This window comes from Canis lupus, chromosome 2 (genome assembly GCF_003254725.2).
Source record: "Canis lupus dingo isolate Sandy chromosome 2, ASM325472v2, whole genome shotgun sequence".
Lineage (NCBI taxonomy): Eukaryota > Metazoa > Chordata > Mammalia > Carnivora > Canidae > Canis > Canis lupus.
Genome location: NC_064244.1, coordinates 4,995,840 through 5,018,906, shown reverse-complemented (window position 1 = coordinate 5,018,906; position 23,067 = coordinate 4,995,840). Strand labels below are relative to the sequence as shown.

Sequence of the window (23,067 nt, the reverse complement as noted above, 5' to 3'; positions counted from 1 at the left end):
CCTGATCACTTTCTAGGCCTCGCTTTACCTTATTTTCTTCATACCACTTATCACTGATTGAAATTCTATTGTTTATTGTCCTATTTCTTCACTAGCACGTAAGCCCCACAAAGAGAGGTGCACCTGGGTGGTTCAATAAATTGAGCATCTGACTCTTGGTTTTAGCTCAGGTCATGAGATCAAGTCCTGTATCAGGCTCTGTACTCAGCACAGAATCTGCTTGAGATTCCCTCCCCTCCCCTCATTTGCTCATTCTCTCACTCAAATAAATGTTTAAAAAAAAAAAAAAAAAAGCTCCACAAAGAGAGAGCTTTTGTTTAACATCACTGTAACTCCAACAAATACATTGCCTGGTACATTACATAGTAAGAATTCAATATTTCTTATATTTCCTATGGTTCTTTGCCAGACACAGTGGAGAGTTTCCTCTGATCTTTTCTATGAGAACCTGGTAGGGCTTTTGGAGATAAAACTCATTCCACCTTCCCAAGGCTGGATCCCACTCTGGAGTTTTTAATTCTCAAATTTGCACAGAGCCTCCAGCAATTTGTCAATTACAATTTAGGTTTCCTATGCCATAAATGGGTCTCTAGAAGGTTTTTCCTGCGTGGGATTCACCTATCTGTCTCTATAATTTTTGAGGCAGGGGTTTGCCCTATGACCTCAGTTCTCTAATGGATCCCAGAATTGTTGTTGATTCAGCTATTTTTATGTGGATAGGAGAGATAACTTCCAAGTTCTTTTTGTGCTGGACTGGACACTGGAAACCATTCAAAAATTTTACTAAATAAGTGAATAAATGCTATAAGAATGTACAGCTATCAGCTGGCCTCACTATTCTAGTTTTGTAAATCTGAACTTTATTTTAATCAATCACAACATAATTATACAGGAAGAGATGAATTCTCATGCCAGTGAATGGCACTTCTCTGATGACTGAACTTTTGGACTGAACATCATATTATTTGCATAATATGGAAAGTGGTATATAAAAGTTACATTATTTATTAATTAATAATTCCTTAAACTGAAAGCAACATATTCTAAATGTATTGATTGTGGTATAGGCTAAGCTGCAATAACAGATACTTCCATAAATCATTGGTTCAAATATAATAGAAGATTATTTCTCTCTCTTACAGTCTGGAAGGAGATGGTTGCCCAGGTTGGGGTGGGCAAAAGATCAGATAGAGCCCCAGGCTGAGTTCAAAGAGAATATGTAACCGGATCCTGGCTGTTTAGTTAGGAAGGATTGTATATGATCCAAATATAAAGTGTGTATATGTGTGTACAGGGCTCAGATGAATCAATTTTAGCATAGCATTCCATTTGAAGAAATATATACTCCAGTAGCCCAACAGAAATTAAAAGACATTTTAATATTTTATGTGCATTTCTCAAGAACTATTAGGGAGATCTGTGCCATAACCCACAACAATACTTTAAAAAATATTATCTGTCTTCCACACTTCTTTCGTACTCCGTGTTTTTTGCAGTCTTCTCAAAATCCCCCAATTCCCCTGACACCCACCTTTTATGGCTTTTCTGTCTTCTTCCTCCTGCCCCCACCTTAAGCTCTTTCTTATTTAGATCAATTTAGAATTGAGCTTCTTTTTATGGTTTCATTTCTGCTTTGCTCATTACCTGGATTCTCCACAAGAAAGAACCCAGGGCTGACCCAGAAAGCAAATATCCTTTCCCTTACTTGACTGCAGCTCTGGCCCAGTTGCTCTCCCTGTCTTCTAATTTTGCATTACAAAAACACCAAGAACTAGACTGGCAAAGAAAGACTTGCTTAAGGTGGTGGGGGAAGGGTAGAATCTGCACAGACAGGACTGGGGAGGCAGTGAATACTTACACGTTAAGACGTCTTGTTTCCATCACACATATATCATTAAGAGCTCAAGTGAGGATAATGTGGACTGCTATAACTCCAAAACAGATGGAAAATCTCTCAGTTTAAAAATATTCACAAAGCTAGATTTATGCAGATGTTCCACCTGAAGGCAGCGCTGAACAAATTAATGCTCACTGTGGACTATGAAAGTCTAATCTATAAAGTGAAAAGGGAAGAGAAGGAAACTGAAAATTACTGAGCACTTACTCAGTATTGGGTTAAGCTCTTTAAAGAATGTCATGTTATTTAAAATCCCCCCATAACCCTTCAGATCAGTGTTCTCGGCTTGGGGATCTATAGACCATATTCTCACTCATATGTGAGTGCTGAGATTGAAAAATGCTTGTGTTTTCATACCAAAAATAGCATGAAAATGTTTAACACGATATAGTGTGAGTGCCTGACATTAACCTTTTTGATTGTAATGTAGGTGCCTGACATCAAGCTTTTGATTGCTGAGGTATTCATTTCAAATAAGTCCATCTCAAATAAACATACTGCCAGCTGTATGACACAGCTACTAGCTAAACAACTGTGCTAAGGAGTTAGGCTGCCCTCACCTGTGAAGGTCCCTTTTCAGAAAGCTCTGTGTCACCTAGATAGATGATTGCTTGAGTCAACCCAATTTTTCTTTCTTGCACCCCAATTCCTGCTTGGGATGCTGTAAATTCTCCAATAAAGAGTGAACCCAAGAAACCCTAGGGAACCACACTTGGATGCCAATAAAGTCAAAGCCCCAGATCCACACTTCTTCCCTCTCTCTCTACCCATGACCTCACTATATGGCCCTTGGATGTGCTGTGTACCCTCCAGGACCTCCAGTGCTCCCTTATCTTTGGCACTGAGGTGCATCTTGCAAATGTAAAAACACAAAGGCTGGTACAGCCACCACCATTGACTCTGGTCAGCGAAAATGTCTATGGGACCTTGGCATAAATAATATGGACCCAGGTGATTGGCCTCGGGCATTCCTGGGCCAACGCATTACTAACAATTGGCTGGCACTGACAGGAACACAGGGGCATGTTCTAGATCATCAGGAAGATTATCTTATAATCAAATAATTCTAACCAAAGAGTCATATGACTGTATGCTACTGTAATTGAGGTAGACTAGTGAGAAAGGCATGCAGTCAGACTTGATCTGTAAATGACATGTGTAAGCCAAGTGAAGGCCAAAATATCTCATACTGTATGAAATAAATGATGACTTTGTAAGAGCTAAAATTCAGAATTGGGCTGAGATTTGAGTCATCACCCGGCATATGGTGGTAAAGTCATATTCTAAAGAACACGCCTAGAAGCAGTATTAACATTTGAGCTGTGATTTGATATAAACCAAAAAAAAAAAAAAGTCATCACATTGTTAATGCTATTTCCTTGAGGTTTGTTGTTTTTGTGAGTATTTAAACAAATTTACAAAATGTGTTGATTTATATCAGGGCGGTATATCAGAATGATTTATATCATTCTTCCCAATTTTTCATCTCTCTCTATCCCAGCATTCTCTGTTCTACAAGCCAAGCTTATGTCTTGTGACTTCGCAGCACCCCTCACTAGAGAAGGCAGAATGCCGTAGGAAGCTGGAAAAGAGGCAAGCTGTTTATGTGGCAGCAAAACACTGGCAAAACCGTTGCTTTCAGTGGCCCAAAGGCAAAAAAAAAGTACTTAATGAACCTGTGGCAGACAGAAAGGTTCTCAATCAGAATCTTGATAATGTGAACAGACTGTAATTTGCTGCATTCAAAAAGGTACAACAAGAAAGTGATGAGCTCAGAAAAACTGGCCACTTTGCAGGCAAAATTGAGAGGGGATGTAGAGAACCTAGAAATTCCAGAAGCTGTAGGGTTGATAAATAAAATTGTTTCTCCTTTCCATTCAGTAAGAGATAAAATTTAAAAACACCTTGTATTTGAAAGACCTACTAAAAAATAGCCTCACAGAAATGACAAAATCCAGGCACAACCTCATTAAGACCGACCTTAAGGCAATGTCTGGCAGTAGATACCTTCACCTGGACAAAATGACTTTTGAGAAAAGTGATTATGAACTCAAAGTACTTGTAATTAAGTCTAGAGAGAGACAGGCCTCACAAAAACTACAGTGTGGATTTTGGCACATGGAGTGGCTGTAATTAACGGCATCAAAAATCCAACAGGTTTTCAAGAGCCATGTTTGCAAAAGTGCTGCCATGCTAGATGAAGAGGTTGACTTTGAGATGGATCAAAAAGCTCTGGGATCCCAACTTTCTAAGGGTAGCAAGTGGGTGAGAGAACTGCTCATGTTCGGCAATACTATTTCAGATGTGGCCCCAAAGGGTGGAAAGAAAAATCACACCGGAGGCAGAGCAGGGCTGTGGAGAACAATGGACTGGGCCCTTTGTCCCAGGGAGCAGAGCCAGGGCCCGAATAAAGGACTGTTCCCTACCCTAGTGGAGAAACTGGCTGATATATCCCTGTTTCAGAGTGTCTGTGGACCAGTTGACCCCATATGCCTTCCAATCTTCCCTTTTTTCAGATAGGAGAGTTTACTGCTAAATCTTGTCCCTGTTTTATGATTGTATGTTGGCAGAGGGTGACAGATTCCTTGGTTTTGTTTTGGCTTGTAAATATCTAGATTGGGAAGAGCCACATCTGGCCCCAGGGTAAAGCACAGATCCTGAACTTTGAACCCCATGCTATGACTGGATGAGACTTTTTAATTAAAATGTCTTGAGAGGCAGGGGTGGGGGGAGTATGTTGCAAAAGGGAGCAAAGTGAATAATTATTATTTGAAGGAGACTGTGGTGGATTAAGCAGCTGTCATTCTCAATTCTTCATATACTTCCTCTTATAGATCTATTCATCCATGCTCTTTGCCTTGGGACTTTGCAGTACCTCGACTAGAGTAAACTAAGATATTTCCTTGCCCCATTGAAGCTGGACCTGGCTGGAATGTTAATAAACATGATGAGGCTTTAAATATGTGTGCATGGTTTGGCATTGCCTCTTTAGTCCAGTAATACATCATTAAAAAAAACCTAAACAAAACTCAAAGAGCCAAAAAACCCAAACAATAACAACAACAAAAACCCCATACTCCGTGTAGCCTCTGATCTCAAAATGAAGACTTGAGGAGAACTGATTCTACTTGTAACCTGGGGCTAGTCTTTACCTAGTCTACCTGACATCAGCCAAACCCAGCTGTGAATAAAAAAAAAAAAAAAAAAAATTTAATGTGCAAGCAACAGAGATCTTTGGTGCTTTCATTTATGCAATCAGTATTAGTTGACTAATAAAATTCACATAAGGAATATAAGTATAAAGAATTCATACCTCATTTTATGTTTATACATCGCTCATGTCATTAAGTTAGAAAACATTTTGAGTTAACAATAGAGTTCAATTTTTTTAAAGATCTCCATGGATTTATCAAGTTTTAGAAACTTTGCCTTAGAGAGTTCTGATTAAACCCATTTTCTACTATCTGTCTTTCTGCCTCTTTTATTAGTTTTAAGTATCTTCTCTTTTGGTTAGGTGACTATTAAAATTTGCTCTAAGGGCATAAAGAGATTAAAAGAAAGAAAAAAGTTTTCTAAGAAGAAAGATAGAAAGGAAAAAGCTAAACTGCTGAATTCAGATGATGCAATTTGGCAGAATAATATAAGCAGAACTGTGAATGTCCAAACCCTGTCAGAGATTTTCACCATCAAAGGATTGACGTACCAGGTTTGCGCATCCCTACTGCGGCAGACAAGGGCAGCTTTCAAAATACTTCCAAACTTGGGACTATTCATCAATAAGGCTGATACTAACATCAAAATGTCAAAATGTGCAGCCTACAAAAAAAAAAAAAAAAAAAAAAAAAAGATAGAATCTTGCAGAATTAGACCAGGAATGAGAGGCCCTTGGGGAATAAAAATGCAGATTACAAAACAAATAGAATCTTTTAATATTCAAGAGACATTTTTTTGTTGAAGTTTTCCTCACTAGACCATAATTTGAGTAGCTTCAGACATTAATCACATCATGGAGGGGTGAACCGCCCCCCACCCCTGATTTATTTTTTATGTGTCTCACTGTTAACAAACTTTTTTATATTTAGAAAAAACTTGAAAGCTCCTTGGGGATTTGCACAAACTGTTCCTAAGGTGGGCCATACAGAACCCTGTGGTCAGTCACTCCATGAAGGGAGCTGTGGCTTCCTTCAGTCTTTACCTCCTTTAGGTGAGCGGAGAGGAAAGGCTAGAGCAGCTCAAGCACCTCCCAGTCTGTCTAGAGGGAACTATAGTGACTACACAGGTTGCTTACACACAGGTAGGCTGATAACAAGAATGTCTTGTTTATGAGCATTACTTCCTCAAGGAGTGTTGTGGGGATACTAACGTGGTAAAAAGAAGGAAAGGAAAAACTAACAAGGAAAGGAGGTTAAGTCCTCCACCTCCAGCCATCTAGAGCCAATTTTCTCACTTTAGAAAACTTCATTTCTGAAAGCTCTCAAAAACCTGCCCACTTCTTAATTTACTGACCATCTCTTGGGTAAGGGTACTCACCTCCTTCATATGACATGTTGGGGCACATTTGCTCTGGAAGCAGTTTGGAATCAGAGAAGAATGGTTATCCCACAAATGTGGGGTCTCTTTCAGGGAATGATGCAAAGTCATTCAGTTTCAGGAGGTGAAACTTAGAAAGGTTGCTCTTGCAGATTCAGGGTCCTGGGGAGGTCATTCTGGTTTGGAGGCTCTCAGCAAGCCCTTGTGTCCAGGCTTCTTTGTCATTGGTAGCCCGAGGGATAAAGAGAGCAGCTGTTTAACCAGGGCAAACTCTGTTCTGGAACCACTGTGAGAAAAATAATACTTCAAATCAAATTCCTATCAAAAAAATTCATGGATTTTTGGTCAAAATTAAGACTCGCACAGTTATCTTTATTATTGGTTGATTGATTGCTTTTCCCATGATCATAGGTGAGACCACTTCGTTTCCATCTTTACCTTTTCTACATTCTCCTTAGCTCCTTTTTTTGGGGATGCTAATCCAATTATTTGTGTTGTGGGGGTGGTAATGGAAAAAGAGAGTGGCTGCAATTATGGAAGGAGTGGGGGTATGGATCTTATTTTCAGTGCAGTTTTTACAGTAGATTTCCTTTAAAAATTACATTGAGCAGGGATACCTGACAAAAATATTACTAATACATAACTCTGAAATTAGATATAGCTATGTCTTATGTAGACCACTGTACATATCCTTAACTTGAGTAATTAATTTTGGATAGATACATTGCATTATTTTTATTTTAAAATTCTTTTAAAATCAGGAAAATTATTCTGTTTTAACAAATACAGAGGACAAACTGGTAGTTGCCAGAGGTGAGGTTTTTTGGGGAGGGGAATGGTGAAATAGATAAAGGGGATTAAGAATATAGACTTATCATGAAGAGTGATGAGAAATGTATAAAACTGCTGAATCATTATATTGTGCACCTGAAACTAATATAACACTATATTAATTATACTTCAATCAGGTTTTCTTTTTAAAAAAACAACATTTTTGTTGAAATATTTCAAGTTATTTAGAGGTACATAAAAAATGTTCAATCTCTCTGATAACAGTTTAACACTTTGGTGTATATTCTCCCAGACATTACACATACCTCCATATATAAATGGACTTTAACAAGCTTTTCTCCCTCTAGTTTTCATTGATGCTCTTCCCATGTGAGTTTATGTAATATAATTCATTCTTCTAAACAATTACACAGAATTGTATGTACTAGAATTTATTTAATCATCCCTTTATCGATTGGGCATTTAGGTTACTTCTAATTAAATTTATATTATAAACAATGTTGAAAAACAACTATGTAGAAATACTTTTTTACTCACTTAGAAAATTCTCTATAGGAAAGATTCCTAGAAATGATATATTTGATTGGCCTTTGTGCTTTTAAAATATTCATAGATGCTATCTGATTATTTTCCAAGAATTTTACTAGCTTATAAATGCATCAAAAATAGATAAATTTTGGGATGGCTGGGTGGCTCAGTGGTTGAGCATCTGTCTTTGGCTCAGGTCATGATCCCAGGGTCCTGGGATTGAGTCCCACATCAGGCTCCCCAAAGGGAGCCTGCTTCTCCCTCTGCCTGTGTCTCTGCCTCTCTCTCTGTGTCTCTCACAAATAAATAAATAAAATCTTTTAAAAAATAGATAAATTTTCTTCCAAATTCCTTTGAATTTTTATGCAATCATAGAATTCATTTAAAAAAAGGACATTTATATTCCTAACCTCCAAAGTAATGGTATTTGGAAGTAGAGCCCTTGGGGGGTAATTAGGTTTAGAAGTGGTTATAAGTGTGAAGTTCCCATGATGAGATGAGCGTCCTTATAAGAAAAGGAAGAGCATGAACTCTCTCCATCCCTCTTTCATCCCCCTCCTCTTCTCTCTGCTGTGTGGGGACAGTGTGAAAAGGCAGGCATCTGCAAACTATGAGGAGGATTCTCATTACATTCTCAACATGCTTCACACCCTGATCTCAGACTTCTCAGAGAAATGGATTTCCATTGTTTGTCACCCAGTTTATAGTATTTGTTTTGGCAAAGCCAACTGACAAATACAAGAGTTTTCTTTCCAGTTAGGGTGTTCTCAGCTGCAAGTGATAGAAAGCCTAATTAGGTGGGGCTTAAGCATTAAAGACATTTGTTACCCTCCCCCCGCCCCACCCCTTAAGAACTTCAGGGTTTCAGGGAACTCCAGGGCTTGATAACCTCACAAATCTATCAGGGGCCTGGGTTCCTTTATCTTTGCACTTCATTGTTCACACTGTGTTCCTACACATATGTAGGAATTCCTGCCTTTTCTCATGATCTCGAAATTGCTGCCACAGTTCTAGGTGTCATATTCAGACAATTTTTATTTATTTATTTATTTATTTATTTATTTATTTATTTATTTTAAGATTTTATGTATTTATTTGACACAGAAGGAGAACCAGAGAGTACAAGTAGGGAGAACAGCAAAGGGAGAGGGAACAGCAGGCCCTCCACTGAGCCCGATGTGGGGTTCGATCCCAGCACCCCAGGATAGTGACATGAGGCCAAGGCAGCCACTTAATGACTGAGCCATATGGTCACCCCCAGATAACAACTTTTTGGGGCAGAAATGGTAATATGTGTGACATTCTCAGAGTGAGGAAACCTTTGCAGCCCTCTCTAGCATATTTAACGCTAATGTCTCACTATGCAAAATGTAGTCATAGACAATGAGATTGCCATGATTATCTTGCTTCAGTGAAGACTTGCCCTCTGGGCTGGGAAGAAGCCTACCCTTCTTGTAAAATTGATTGCTTTAGTTCTGTATTGCTAGAAAACAAATTACCCCCTGAATTTAGCAGCTTTAAAGAACAAACATTTATTATATCACACAGTTTGTGAGAGTTGGAATCTGGGAGTGGCTTAGCAGGGTGGTGGTGCCAGTTGAAGGTCTTTAATGAGGTTACAAAGAAGTTGTCAGCAAGCACATGAGAAAATGCTCCACATCACTGGCCATCAGGGAAATACAAATCAAAACCACAATGAGATCCCACCTCACACCAGTGAGAATGGGGAAAATTAACAAGGCAGGAAACCACAAATGTTGGAGAGGATGCGGAGAAAAGGAAACCCTCTTACACTGTTGGTGGGAATGGGAACTGGAGCAGCCACTCTGGAAAACTGTGTGGAGGTTCCTCAAAGAGTTAAAAATAGACCTGCCCTACGACCCAGCAATTGCACTGCTGGGGATTTACCCAAAGATACAGATGCAATGAAACGCCGGGACACCTGCACCCCGATGTTTCTAGCAGCAATGTCCACAATAGCCAAACTGTGGAAGGAGCCTCGGTGTCCATCGAAAGATGAATGGATAAAGAAGATGTGGTTTATGTATCCAATGGAATATTCCTCAGCCATTAGAAACGACAAATACCCACCATTTGCTTCCACATGGATGGAACTGGAGGCTATTATGCTGGGTGAAATAAGTCAATCGGAGAAGGACAAACATTATATGGTCTCATTCATTTGGGGAATATAAAAAATAGTGAAAGGGAATAAATGGGGAAAGGAGAAAAAATTAGTGGGAAATATCAGGGAGGGAGACAGAACATGAGAGACTCCTAACTCTGGGAAATGAACTAGGGGTGGTGGAAGGGGAGGAGGGCGGGGGGGATGGGGGTGACTGGGTGACGGGCACTGAGGGGGGCACTTGATGGGATGAGCACGGGGTGTTATTCTATATGTTGGCAAATTGAACACCAATAAAAAAGAAATTTATAAAAAAAAAGTTGTCAGACTGAGTGGCAGTAATCTGAAGGCTTGACTATGACTGGAGTATCTGCATTCAGAATGACTCAGTAACATGGCTGTTGGGGGTGAGGGGAGCTCAGTTCCTGGTTGGCTTTGGCTGGGGTGTCGGCTCCTTGCTGGATGTTGGTGGGGTGTCAGGTCCATGCCATCTGAGCCTCTCCACATCTGGGCTGCTCATGCTTGGCAGCTAACTTCCCGGAGGGCAAGCATTGCGAGGGAGTGAGTAGTAAGCTGCACTGCCTTTAGCGACCTAGTACCCCAAGTCATGCACTGTCACTTCTACTTTATTCTATTCATCAGAAGTGAGTCACCATTAGGTTCTGTCTCTTACAGAAACAAGTATCAAAAAATTTGTGGATATATTTCAAAACCATCAGAGAAAAGTAAGTGCGGCAGCTCTTTCACAAGAGAAGAAATGAGGGTGGCTGATGAGACAATTGATTATTTTTTTTTACCTTCCATTCTTGGTTTGCTAGGTTTTTAAAGATTGTGTACACTTGAATTTTATCAAAAATCATTTCAATTATAGAAGCAAATGGAACTTTTTTCTCTTTTAATGTGTTGGATTATATTCTTAGATTTTTCTAATGCTGAAGCACCTTATTAGTAGTGGGATAAATCTTTATTGTCATTCTGTATTATTATTTTTTGTACATTGCTTATTTGATGTTGCACCTGTGTTCAAAGGTGAGATGCATTTCTTCTTTATTCTTCTATTGTCTTGTCAGGTTGTGGTATTAAAGATATGTTAACCTCATAAAATGATTTGGGAAGCCTTTCCTCTTTTTCTATTCTCTGAAAAATAAACCATGTCTAGCTGTCTCTCTTGCTGTCTCTCTTTTTGCTGTCCTTGCTTAGCCTTTTTTGGCTCCAGGGATATCTTTTAATTTGAAAATTTGTCTTTCTTAAGAGTGTGGTGTTTTCAACCACTGCCTTTTTTTCTCTCTAATAATCATATTTAGCTTCTCGTTTCACAAGGATCCCACAGTTACAGTCCCTCTGATTTATTTAGGGAACAGTTTTTCAGACTTTATTCTGCTAAAAATGTGACAGTTTCTGTGGAACTCTAGCCTAGTACTTTTGCAAAGTTTTAAGTAGGCATCCCTCCCTCTCAGTGCATGATTCCCTTTGGCTCCATGGATATCCTGACTCTACCCAAGGTGGCTGAGAGGGTTCTTGTTGGGAAGATGGTAACACACTTCTCTGGCAATTTTCTCCTGTTAGTGCTTGGACTCACTTATGAGCACTTGGTGCTGGTTTCTTCATAAAGGGGGCCTCATTTGCTTTGTATACTACAGAAACCCTTCCCGATACCTGTTTTACTGGTGATACTCGTCCTTGATTTCTAGCACTTAATGGATTTATTCCTTTTACTCTTTGGAAATTTCAATGAGCTTTTGGGAGGAAGGATAATAAACCTTCGTGTTGTCCATCCAACCTGCCATTTAGACTACAAGTCTGTTGCTGCTACTTACTATGCACATAGAACTTGACCTCCACACAAGCATGTCCACAACTATGGTATTTAGAATCCATTATCTTTTAATATATACATTATAAAAATAACATATGCATACTATAGAAAACGTGGAAAATGCAAAAATGTGAAAAGAAGGAAAAAAGATCCATTGACCAAACACCTCAAAATAATGGCTTGTATCAGACCTGGTATTTTCTTGTAATTCTGTTAAATATTTGTAATCATACATATATTTTTATATCTTTTTTTTTTTTTTTGAGAGAGAGTGAGAGAAAGAGCTTGAGCGGAGGGAAGGAGCAGAGGGAAAGGGACAAACAGACTCCATGCTGAGCACAGAGCCCTGTGTTAGGCTCGCTTCCAGAACCCTGAGATCATATCCTGAGCCAAAATCAAGAGTCATATACTTAACAGACTGAGCCACCCAGGTGACCCTGTATATCTTTTTTTATTTAGTGTTATACCAGAATTCTCTTTTAGTGCTATTGCTTGTTTTGTAATGATAGTGTCATTTTTGAAGTCACTGTTTTCATGATTCTAGTATCTAATTTTTAAAATCTAATGATGGTCTTTGATGTTGCTTATAGCATTCCATTTTTCTGTTTTTACAGGATTTTCTACTAGTCCTTGGGTTGTGCTTTCTATGAGCAATGATTGCTCACCTTTTCTCTTTCTATGATCTTTTCCATTATTTTCTTTGCTGTAGTGAATTTATATATACTTGATATGTTATTTTGTTGCTGAAGGCAGCCCTACCAAAGTGTTCTCTCACATCTGAATATAAGTGAGTCATCTCGATTCCCTTATCACTTATCTGAAACCTGAGAATTCGAGGACCGAGTGCTGGTGTTCCAAATACTTTCAGAAGCCTGGTTCTGATCTTTAGTGAATGAGTCGTGATCTTTCTTCTATAATTTAAAGCCCTGTAATGGGATTAATTACATCTAAACAGCGGCATTTCTTACTCCCTTCAGTAATTTCCTTAAGCTTCACATCCTTCTCGACTCAGGCTATAGCACTTCAGCAGAGCCACTTCTTGCACTTCCCCCAGCTCTCCCCAGAAGCTGTTCACACTCTTCTCTGGCTCCTTTTTTTTTTTTTAATAATAGGATTTTTTTTAAATATAAAATTGACATACCATAAAATTCTTCATTTTTAGGCATACAATTCGTTGTTTTTTAGTATATTCACAGAGCTGTGCAACCATCAGCACTAATTTTAGCACTTTTCCTTATCCCCCAAAGAAACCCCCCACCCATTAGTAATCCTTCCTCATTGTCTTCCTCCTCCCTCATCCCCCTACTTTCCTGGGAATTGCCAATCTACTTTCTATTGATTTGCCTGTTTGGGACACTACATATATGTGGAATCATACTGTATGTGACCTCTTGTCACTTAGCATGATATTTTCAAGGTTTATCCATGTACTATTTATTTCTTTATTTGAGAGAGAGAGGAGAGAGAAAAAGAGAGAGAGAAAAAGAGAGAGAGAGGGAAAGAGAGAGAGAGAAGAGAGAGAGAGAAAGGGAGAGAGAAGAGAGAGAGAGAGGGAGAGAGAAGAGAGAGAGGGCGAGAGAGAAGGGGCAGAAGGGAGAGGGAGAGAGAGAACTTTAAGTAGGCTCTATGCCCAGCATGGAGCCCCTACAAGGTTCGATCTCACGACCTCAAGATCATGACCTGAGCCAAAATCAAGAGGTAGATGCTTAACTGACTAAGCCACCCAGGTGCCCCTATCCATCGACTTTTTAAAAATTGTGGTAAGAATCCTTAATATGAGAGCTACATCCTTAACAAAATTCTAAATGTATGATATGGTATTGTCTATAGACACGAGGTTGTGCAGCAGATATCTAGAACTTATTCATCTTTTACAATTGAAAATTTATACACATTGATTAGCGACTCCCCATTTCCTCCTCCCCACTGGCACCCACCATTCTATTCTTTGTTTCTATGAGTTCTATTGTATTAGATTCTTCATAGAAGTGGAATCATGCAACATTTGTCCTTCTGTGACTGGCTTATTGAACTTAGCATAATGTCCTTAAGTTTCACCCATTTGTCACATATTACAGGATTTCTCTCTTTTTTAAAGCTGAATAATATTTCATGGTACTTATATACCACATTTTCCTTATTCAGGTTGTTTCTTTATTCTGTTGTGGGGATAGGCCACATTTCGCATCATCAGTTAATGAACGTTGGGGTTGTTTCTACTTTTTTGGCTATTATGAATAATGCTGCTATGTCTCAGGGGTTTTAAGAGGGGGAATATCTCATGAGTTTTGATACAGACATTCTTTGATGGGGTATGGAAGGGGATGGGTGGTGGGAATCTCCTTAGACTTCTCTGCCCTGTGCTCTCACTCTAACAATGAATTTGCCTTCTTCTCCTTTGCTTTCTTTCTTTTTGTTTTATTTGTTTTAAGATTTTATTTATTTATTTGATGGAGAGAGAAAGAGAGAGACAGAAAGAGCAACAAGCAGGGGGAGTGGCAGGGATAGGAAGAGGGAGAAGCAGGCTCCCCGTGGAGCAGGGAGCCTGATGTGGGGCTCGATCCCAGGACTCTGAGATCATGACCTGAGCTGAAGGTAGATGCTTAACCCACTGAGCCACCCAGATGCCCCTGCTTTGTTTGATTTTTTTTTTTGAGAGAGAGAGAGAGAAAGAGAGAGAGAGAGAGAGAGAGAGAGTGAGAGCACGAGGTGGAGGTAGCGGCTGAGGGTTAGGGAGAGAGACAATCTTAAGCAGGTTCCATGCCCAGTATAGAGCAAGATGTGAGACTCAATCTCACGACCTTGAAATCATGATCTGAGCCAAAATCAAGAGTCAGATGCTTAATGAGCATCTGAGCATCTGAGCCATCCAGGCACCCTGCTCCTTTGCTTTCTGTTCCAGCAAATCCTTGTTTGTCACTGAGCTATTTGTCTGTGCCTCACAAGGGACTGCTCTGCAGAGCCCTCTATGTGTTCTATCAAGAAAAACAAGAATGGTGAGCCACCATTCTTTGTTACTAGCCAGACACTGGCTTGGGCAAAGGAGTTCTCCCTTCTACAAGAGTTTGCTGCATTTCTTGTTCCATACTGCTCCCCTCTGTCCCAAATAACCTCTCCTCAACTGAGTAGGAGTCACAAGAATATTTAGGATTTCATGTATTTACCTTCTTCCTCCCTCTCACTTTCCACTGTTCTAGAATGGAGAGTTAGGAGTTCATCCAAATGACATTATTTATTGGTCTGTTTCTTGCCCTGACTACCACTTTTCAAGCATTATTATATGAAATTGGCCTTCTCTCTATGCATTGCTTTTTTCCTTCTGTTTGTAACCTATTTTTTTTTTTCATTTTATTAGTTTTAAGAGGAGGGAGAGACATTTTGTGATTTGGCTTTTTTTTTTCAGAAAGTCTTCAAGTGATTCTCCAAAAACTGTTATAAATTATTTATTTAATTGCTATTTAATAGTCCATGGTTCAATGTGACATGATTTATTCCAGAATTCCCTTATTTTTGGACATTAGGTTTGTTTCCCTTTTTGGCTATTATAAATAATGCTTGGAGGAGCAAATTTTTCCATAAATCTTTTTGTTTCGAGATCATTTTCTTAGGCTAAACTGCCAGATGTGTAATTATCTGACCAAAGAATAAGATGGTTTTTAAGTTACTTGAAACATCTATGCAAAATTATGTCCCTAAAAGATTTCTCATTTGCACTCCCAACAGTATGGGTTACATGACTCTCTGATTGAATTTTTGCTCTTATTTAAACAAAACAAATCAATGAAACACGTAACTAACTTCTTGTTAGAATTTATGGAACTATGAGTTAGAAAAAGCATAAAATTCGTTGTAACTGCCTTACAAGGCATAAAGGTGTGACAATGCTATTATTTTGTTTTGTATATCTGCCTACTTTTTGGTGGCTAGTCTTTATTTCAATGAAAACAGTAGAAAGATACATGTTGGATCAGCATGATCCACCAAGTTTGGGTATACTTAAGTAGATTTTTCAGAATCTTGACTTCAGCTAGGTCACTTTTTGTTCTGAACAGTTTTATTAGGGTAGACATACATATTGAAACATATAGTATAGTGCATATTTTAAAGTGCTTAATTTGGTACATTTGACATATGTATATGCCCATGAAACCATCAGCACAATCAAGACAAAGAATATTTCCATAATTTCTAAGTTTCTTCTTGGTCTTGTATTCTTTCCAGGTCTTTCCAGCACTCCCACCCCTCATCTGCTTTTTTTGTCACTGAAGATTAGTTTGAATTTTGTAGAGTTAAATAAATGAAATCATAAATTACATGCTCTTTTTTTTTTTGTCTGGCTCTTTCAATCAGTGTAACTATTTTGAGAGTCATTTATATTGTCATGTTTCCAGTTTGAGGACATTACCAAAGAGTTGCTATGAACATTTCTGTACAAGACTTTGCATGGACATAGGCTTTCTCTTCTTTAGGGTAAATACTTAAAAGTGAAAAGTCTGGGTCATATGGTAGGTATATGCTTAATTTCCAAATAAGCTGCCAAACTGTTATCCAAAGTGTCTATGCCATGTCACATCCTACCAGCAGGGTATGAGAGCTCCATTTCTTCCACATCATCACCAACACTTGGTATGTCAGTTTTTTTGAGTTCAGACATTCTGATTCTAATGGGTGGGTAGTGGCATCCCATTGTGATTTTAACTTGCATTTCCAACTGGGTTATTTGGTGCTTTATGGATGCCTAGTGATACAGTGGAACTGTTGTGTCCCTTTATATAGTTTTGTGATGCTGGATACATTATTCGATCTCTCTGTGCCTTGGTTTATTTATCTAAAAATATATAGATGAAGAAAACTGTACCATATACTTCAAAAAAGTTGTTATTAAAATTCATGGACATTGCAAATGTAAAATGCTTTGCAAATTACATAAGTAATAGATATTATCATTATGATGGTTAAATTGCTGCATGATTTTGGGCAAATCACTTCAACTTATTTGAGGATTACTTTCCAGTTCTGTAAATTGAGGCTAAATAAGGTGACCTCTAAGTTTCCTTCAAGTACAAAAATGTTCTTGTCTAAAAAATATACTGATGTTCCAATACCACATATATATATAACACATTTATGGAAAAGTACTCCTTAATGTGGAAAAAATGATAGCAAAACATTAAAAAAATGCAAACTTTATAATTTCTTATTATCTTAGCTACGCCATATTTTAGAATTTTAACACAGATTTCTATTTTTCTGTGTCTTATGTGGAGGTGGTTACTAATAAGACCTTCCTTCATCTCTGTAACTACTCTGATCCAGAGAGAAAGAAATTTTAGTATTCATACACAAGTTCATCCTCTATTCCAAATATATGGAATTCAAAATATTCAAAATAATGTGGTCATTTCACTAAATATCATGCAGTTTAAGGCATTTTTGTGAAGTTTAAAAAACTTTATCTGCTGGGGCACCTGGGTGGCTCAGTGGTTGAGTGTCTGCCTTTGGCTCAGATTGCGCTCCCCATGTCCCAGGATTACATCAGGCTCCCCCCAGGGAACCTGCTTCTCCCTCTGCCTAGGTCTCTGCCTCTCTGTGTGTCTCTCATGAATAAATGAAATCTTTAAAAACAAAACAAAACTCTACCTGCTTATTCAGATCAAGAGCCAGGCCAAATTTTGGGATGATAAAAGGTCTAGGAATCACTTCTATCTGGATTTGCATATAAATGAAATCATTTAAAGGAACACCTAATTGGAATTGGGATCAAGGGAACTGTGCTATGAAACTATTGGAGGATTCGAGGTTCCCTATTTTAATAATGTTCTGCCAAACATCTGTTTTATTGCTTAAAATCACGTAAACAAATAATAAGAGATTTGATAGAATAGCATCTCAAAGTTGCTTTTTAAATTATTTAGAGATTTAAGGATATAACTTGTTGTATCTAATGTATTTCTTAGCAATTGACCTAAACATGTTAATTCCCTCATAATTTCAATGACTTCATTATATTTTGATGCAGTTTAACTGCTCGGTTTGAAATATACTCACAGTGACATGTTTTTTCTTTAAGTCTTCCTGAGTACATTATGATTTGTCCATATTCCATAGAGTTCAACAGTCATCTATTAGATTGGAGAGAAACAGTAGCAAGCAGGAGCCAATTCCTTCCTTCATATTCTCCAGTATTTAGCAGTTGAAAGCTGACAAAGTTAAACCAGTGGCCTCCCATTTCTGCATAAGAATTCTGTTTTTCCAATATTTTATTTCATCATTTCACTGTCTTATTTTAGTTTCATTATTCCCATTTCCGGGCTTGATATTATTGGATTTGTTTTTACAACAGTTGTAGAATTACAATGATAGCTCCAGTTTTTTCTCCCTGACTGTATTCACACCCTTGGCCATCTCATTGTGAGTGGGGTGACTGTTCATCCCTCAATAAGCAACTCAGCCAGCTAACTTTCTTTGGTTAGTGGGATGTTAGCTGACCTGACTGACACAAGCCAAGTCTTGAAGAAGGTGTCTGTGGCTTGCTAACACTGTGGACATCACCACGAGAATATCTTTGGGCTAGCCTGCTGGAGGATGTGAGAAAGTGGGCACAGCCAGAGTCACCCTGCTTATGCCCAGTCACCTGGATCAGGCAATGGCCAGCTGACCCCCAGTTGTGTGAACTGGTCCAGCAAAGGTTGGCAGAACTGCTAAACCAATCCTCAAATCACCCCAGATGCATGAGCAATAAACACAACATTCTCTCCAGCAATGCAGCAATGCAGTGTTATTGTCACAATAGACAAGGACACACTACCAAGTCCTATCCCTAAGCAACTTCTCTTCACATATATAATATTTAAAAAAAAAAAAAAAACTAAAGAGACTATTTGGAGTGGCTGAGCATCTGCCTTTGGCTCAGGTCATGATCCCGGGGTCCTGGGACTGAGTCCCACATCAGGCTCCCTGCATAAAGCCTGCTTCCCCCCTGCCTGTGTCTCTGCCTCTCTCTCCATGGCTCTCATGAATAAATAAATAAAACCTTTTTTAAAAAAAAATAATAATAACCCTTAAACAGACTATAAGGGTAGAATAGTCTAGAACAAAAAGGTATGGATATCTTTTGGTCAAATTTTGCAAGTATGCCAGGAATCTCCTATGCTGTTGATGGTGAATGAGAAAAAGTTTTATACCCACATTGTTTGACAAGATGGATTGATTAATACCATCAGAACTTTCATTAGGATAAAAAGGATAAAAGCCAGTGACAAGTCTGATGCTTTTCTGACTTAAATAAATTCAGGTAGGTGTCTTAAAGAAAAATTGGAGTTTATTGTTTGTTTGAAGTGCAGTTAGGTGATATAGTTACAAGGCATTGGTTCTCAACCCTGGCTGCATATCAGAAGCACAAGAGGAGGGTTCCAAAAATACCCATGTTCAAGCCCATCCCAGACCCCCTGCACCGGCATGTCTGGGAATGAGGCCCAGGTTTATACATTGTTTAACAGCCCTTCAGGTTTTCTAATATGCAGGCCAGGCTGGCAGATATTACCCTAAGAGGAATGATTGCATTATATAAGAGATAATGCTAAACATTTCATTCTGACCTCAAAAAGTAGGTTTCTTACAAGAGTAGGCTTCTACCCTTTTTTTGCAAAAAAGGTAGTGGTCGGTCAGTTCTTTGGTGACAAGGTACAGAGCAGAATGATTTAAAGACTTGAAACATATGGACACTGGAAGGTCTTCCAGAGTAGTTAGAGCTCACTGTCTTGTGAACATTGTTGGCATGTAGGTTTTATTTAAGTTTTTATTTAAATTCAACTTAGTTAACATATAGTGTAATATTAGTTTCAGGTGGACAATATAGTGATTCAGCTTCCATACATCACCTGGCACTCATCACAAGTGCACTCCTTAATCCCCATCACCTATTTCACCCCCCACCTCTCCTTTGGGAACCATCAGTGTGTTCTCTAGAGTGAAAAGTCTGTTTCTTAGTTGGCCTCTTTCTCTCTCTCTCTCTTTTTTTTTTTTGTTTCCACATATGAGTGAAATCATACGGTATATGTCTTTCTCTGACTGACTTACTTCACTTAGCATAATACTCTCTAGCTCCATCCACAGCATTGCAAGTGGCAAGATTTTTTTTTCCTTAGATATTATTTGAGAGAGGGAGAGAGCACCAGCAGGAGAAGGGGCAGAGGGAGTGGGAGAAGCAAGTTCTCTGCTGAGCAGGGAGCTTGATGCGGGGCTCAATCCCAGGACCCCAGGAGCATGACCTGAAGTGAAGGCAGACACTTAACTGAATGAGCCACCCAGGCGCCCCAAGATTTCATTGCTGAGTAATATTCCATTATGTGTGCATATCTGCTCATTTGTTAATTGGATTGTTTGTTTTGAGGGTGTTGAGTTTTAGAACTCTTCATATAGTTTGGCTATTAACCCTTTATCAGATTTGTCATTTGTAAATATCTTCTCCCATTCTGTAGTTTGCCTTTTAGTTTTTTTTTTTATTGTTTCCTTCCCTTTGCAGAAGCTTTCTATTTTGATGAAGTCACAAGAGTTTATCTTTGCTTTTGTTTCCCTTGTGTCAGGAGACATTTCTAGAAAGAAGTTGCTGCAGCTGATATCACAGAAGTTACTGCCTGTATCCTCCTCTAGGATTTTGATTTCATGTCTCACATTTAGGTCTTTCATCTATTTTGAATTTATTTTTGTGTATGCTGTAAGAAAGTAGTCCAGTTTCATTCTATTGCATGTGGCTGTCCAGTTTTCCCAGAAGCATTAGTTGAAGAGACTTTTTCCTACTGGATATTCTTCTCTTCTTTGTCAAAGATTAACTGACCATACAGTTGTAGGTTCATTTCTGTGTTTTCTCTTCTGTTCCATTGATCTCTATATCTATTTTTGTGCCAGAACCATACTGTTTTGATCACTATAGCTTTGTCATATAACTTGAAGTCCGGGATTGGCATCCTCCAGCTTTACTTTTCTTTTTCAATATTGCTTTGGCTATTTAGGATCTTCTGTGGTTGCATACACATTTTAGGATTGTTTATTCTAGTTCTGTGAGAAATGTTCTTGGTATTTGATAGGTATTACATTAAATGTTTAGGTTGTTTTGGCTAGTATATTTGTTCTTCCAACCCATGAAGATAGAATGTCTTTCCATTTCTTTGTGTCATCTTGAATTTCTTTCATCAATGTTTTATACTTTTCAGAGTAAAGGTCTTTCTTTCACCTCCTTGGTTAGGTTTATTCATAGGTTTCTTATGGTTTTTGGTGCAATTGTAAATGGGATTGACTCCTCAATTTCTCTTTGTGTTGTCAGCATATGTTTTGATCTAATAATTTCTACCTGTCTTGTTCAGTGTAGCACACAGTTCAATAATCTTGTAACTTTCAAAAGCTTTTCATTAACAATTGCTCCTTAAGCCCCTCAGTCTCCTTCCCCCAAGAATGTACTAACCAAAGCTGAAGCAAAGAAAAGTATAGTGCTTCTATAAATCAAAAACTCCCACAAAGATTATGGGTTTGGAAAATGGTAATTATGATTTCTGCCTCCATAGCAAGTTGAACTACTGTTTGAATACTTTAAGTGGTAATATTGCTTGCTAGCATAAGAATTCTAGTTTTTTTAAAAAAAGATTTATTTATTTATTAATGAGAGACACAGAGAGGCAGAGACACAGGCAGAGGGAAAAGCAGGCTCCCTGCAGGGAGCCCGACGTGGGACTCTATCCCAGGTCCCCAGAATCAGGTCCTGGGCTGAAGGCACGGGCTGAAGCCTGTGCTAAACCGCTGAGCCACCCAGGCTGCCCAAGAATTCTAGTTTTAAGTTCAGATAGGTTTAGATTCAAAATCTGGTTTTATCACTAATTTTGGTTTTGTCATTTTAAAAATGGAGATAATAGTTAATGGTCAGTTGCTCATGAGGTTGCTGAATGTATTAAATAACATGTCGCAGAAAAGTGTCCTTCACAGTTCTTGGCAGACAGTAGTACTCAATACATGTTATCTATAATAATGATAATAGTTATTTTAATTACTATTATATCATAAGGCAATCATTCTATTTTATATTGCTTGGCAGCTCTGTACGATATTTAGGCCATTATATATTTTCTCAGAACTTCCAGTGACTGCAGTCATATTCTGAAGTACTGGGTGTTAGGACATTGACATATGAATTTGAGGCAGGAGCACAATTAAGCCCATAACAAAAAGCTTTGGAATCTTCTCCCAGAGTATGAAACCAGAGCATAGTGACCAAGGACAGAACACAGCTAGAGCTGATTCATTGAGGTAGGGTTTCTTTGAGCGTCTTTCCATTAGTACCCAGGGCTGCCCTGACTTGACTTCTGTCCTTCGTGAGACTTGGTCCTTTGCTTTCTCTTTTTTTATGAGCAATCCCCATTCCACGTGATGCACTCTTTTCTTTTCCCTTTAAGCTAGCCAGAGTTAATTTCTATTGTTTGCAATAAAAAAAAACAAAACTAAACAAAAAAAAAACCTCTGACACATACCCTGAAGTTTGTTCCCCAAGTGTGGACTCTAGACAACTTGTGCCGAAAGGTGGCATCACCCTTTGGAAGTCCTTGTGACCAGAACCAACAAATTCCCAATTTGAGTTGGACCAAAAGAAAACTCCCTATATCCCTGGGTGGCGCAGCGGTTTAGTGCCTGCCTTTGGCCCAGGGCGTGATCCCGGAGACCCGGGATCGAATCCCACGTCGGGCTCCCCGTGCATGGAGCCTGCTTCTTCCTCTGCCTGTGTCTCTGCCTCTCTCTCTGTATGTCTCTCATGAATAAATAAATAAAATCTTAAAAAAAAAAAGAAAACTCCCTAATTGTGTATGTGTGCAGATATTTTACTTTATGAGTGAATTAAATTACTTATATGCTTAATAATAATTTGTTCAAAGAATATATGCTGGGAAAGGATTAGGAGAAAGTGCTCTTTTTTAAAAAAAATTCTATTTATCACTGAAAAACCTTATTTTTTTTTGGTTTAGTTAACAATTGTGAAAGTTCCCTTATGAAGACCAGGAAAAAAGTTGGGCTAAACGGACAGAACACAAATTCTCTGGTAAGAAATGTGTTGCTTGGTAATAAAAGGTTTCGAGTGAAAGTCAAACCCATAATGCTTGATTTACAGGGTGGCTCTGACAAAGACTACTATTTATACTCAATGTTCATCCTCTATCTCCCCTTTTTATGGTATTAGACTATTTTAGTTGGGTCCATGGCCACCCGGAATAAAGGTGACATCTTCCAGCCTCTCTTGCAGCCAGTTGTGGCCATATGACTATAGCTATTGGATGAGTTACATGGACAGTTTTATGGTTTGTACCCTCCCCTTCTCTTTTATTCCTTGCCATGACTAAT

At 38.6% G+C, this 23,067-nt stretch overlaps 1 protein-coding gene and 1 long non-coding RNA gene across 3 annotated transcripts in view; one reads left to right on the top strand and one right to left on the bottom strand.

Annotated features, from left to right (window-relative positions):
- Positions 1-23,067, bottom strand: part of ODAD2 (outer dynein arm docking complex subunit 2) — a 349,216-nt gene that overhangs the window by 6,741 nt on the left and 319,408 nt on the right. For both annotated transcript variants that reach the window (XR_004813733.2, XR_004813734.2), the window contains exons 19-21: positions 6,428-6,713; positions 5,601-5,713; positions 1,859-2,053 (exon numbers count right to left, since the gene is read on the bottom strand). The gene's annotated coding sequence lies outside the window, so the exon portion shown is untranslated. The remainder of the gene's footprint in view (positions 1-1,858; positions 2,054-5,600; positions 5,714-6,427; positions 6,714-23,067) is intronic.
- Positions 1-23,067, top strand: part of LOC118353975 (uncharacterized) — a 49,815-nt gene that overhangs the window by 22,087 nt on the left and 4,661 nt on the right. Inside the window, exon 3 of the long non-coding RNA XR_004813736.2 lies at positions 22,695-22,768. This is a non-coding gene — a long non-coding RNA (uncharacterized LOC118353975). The remainder of the gene's footprint in view (positions 1-22,694; positions 22,769-23,067) is intronic.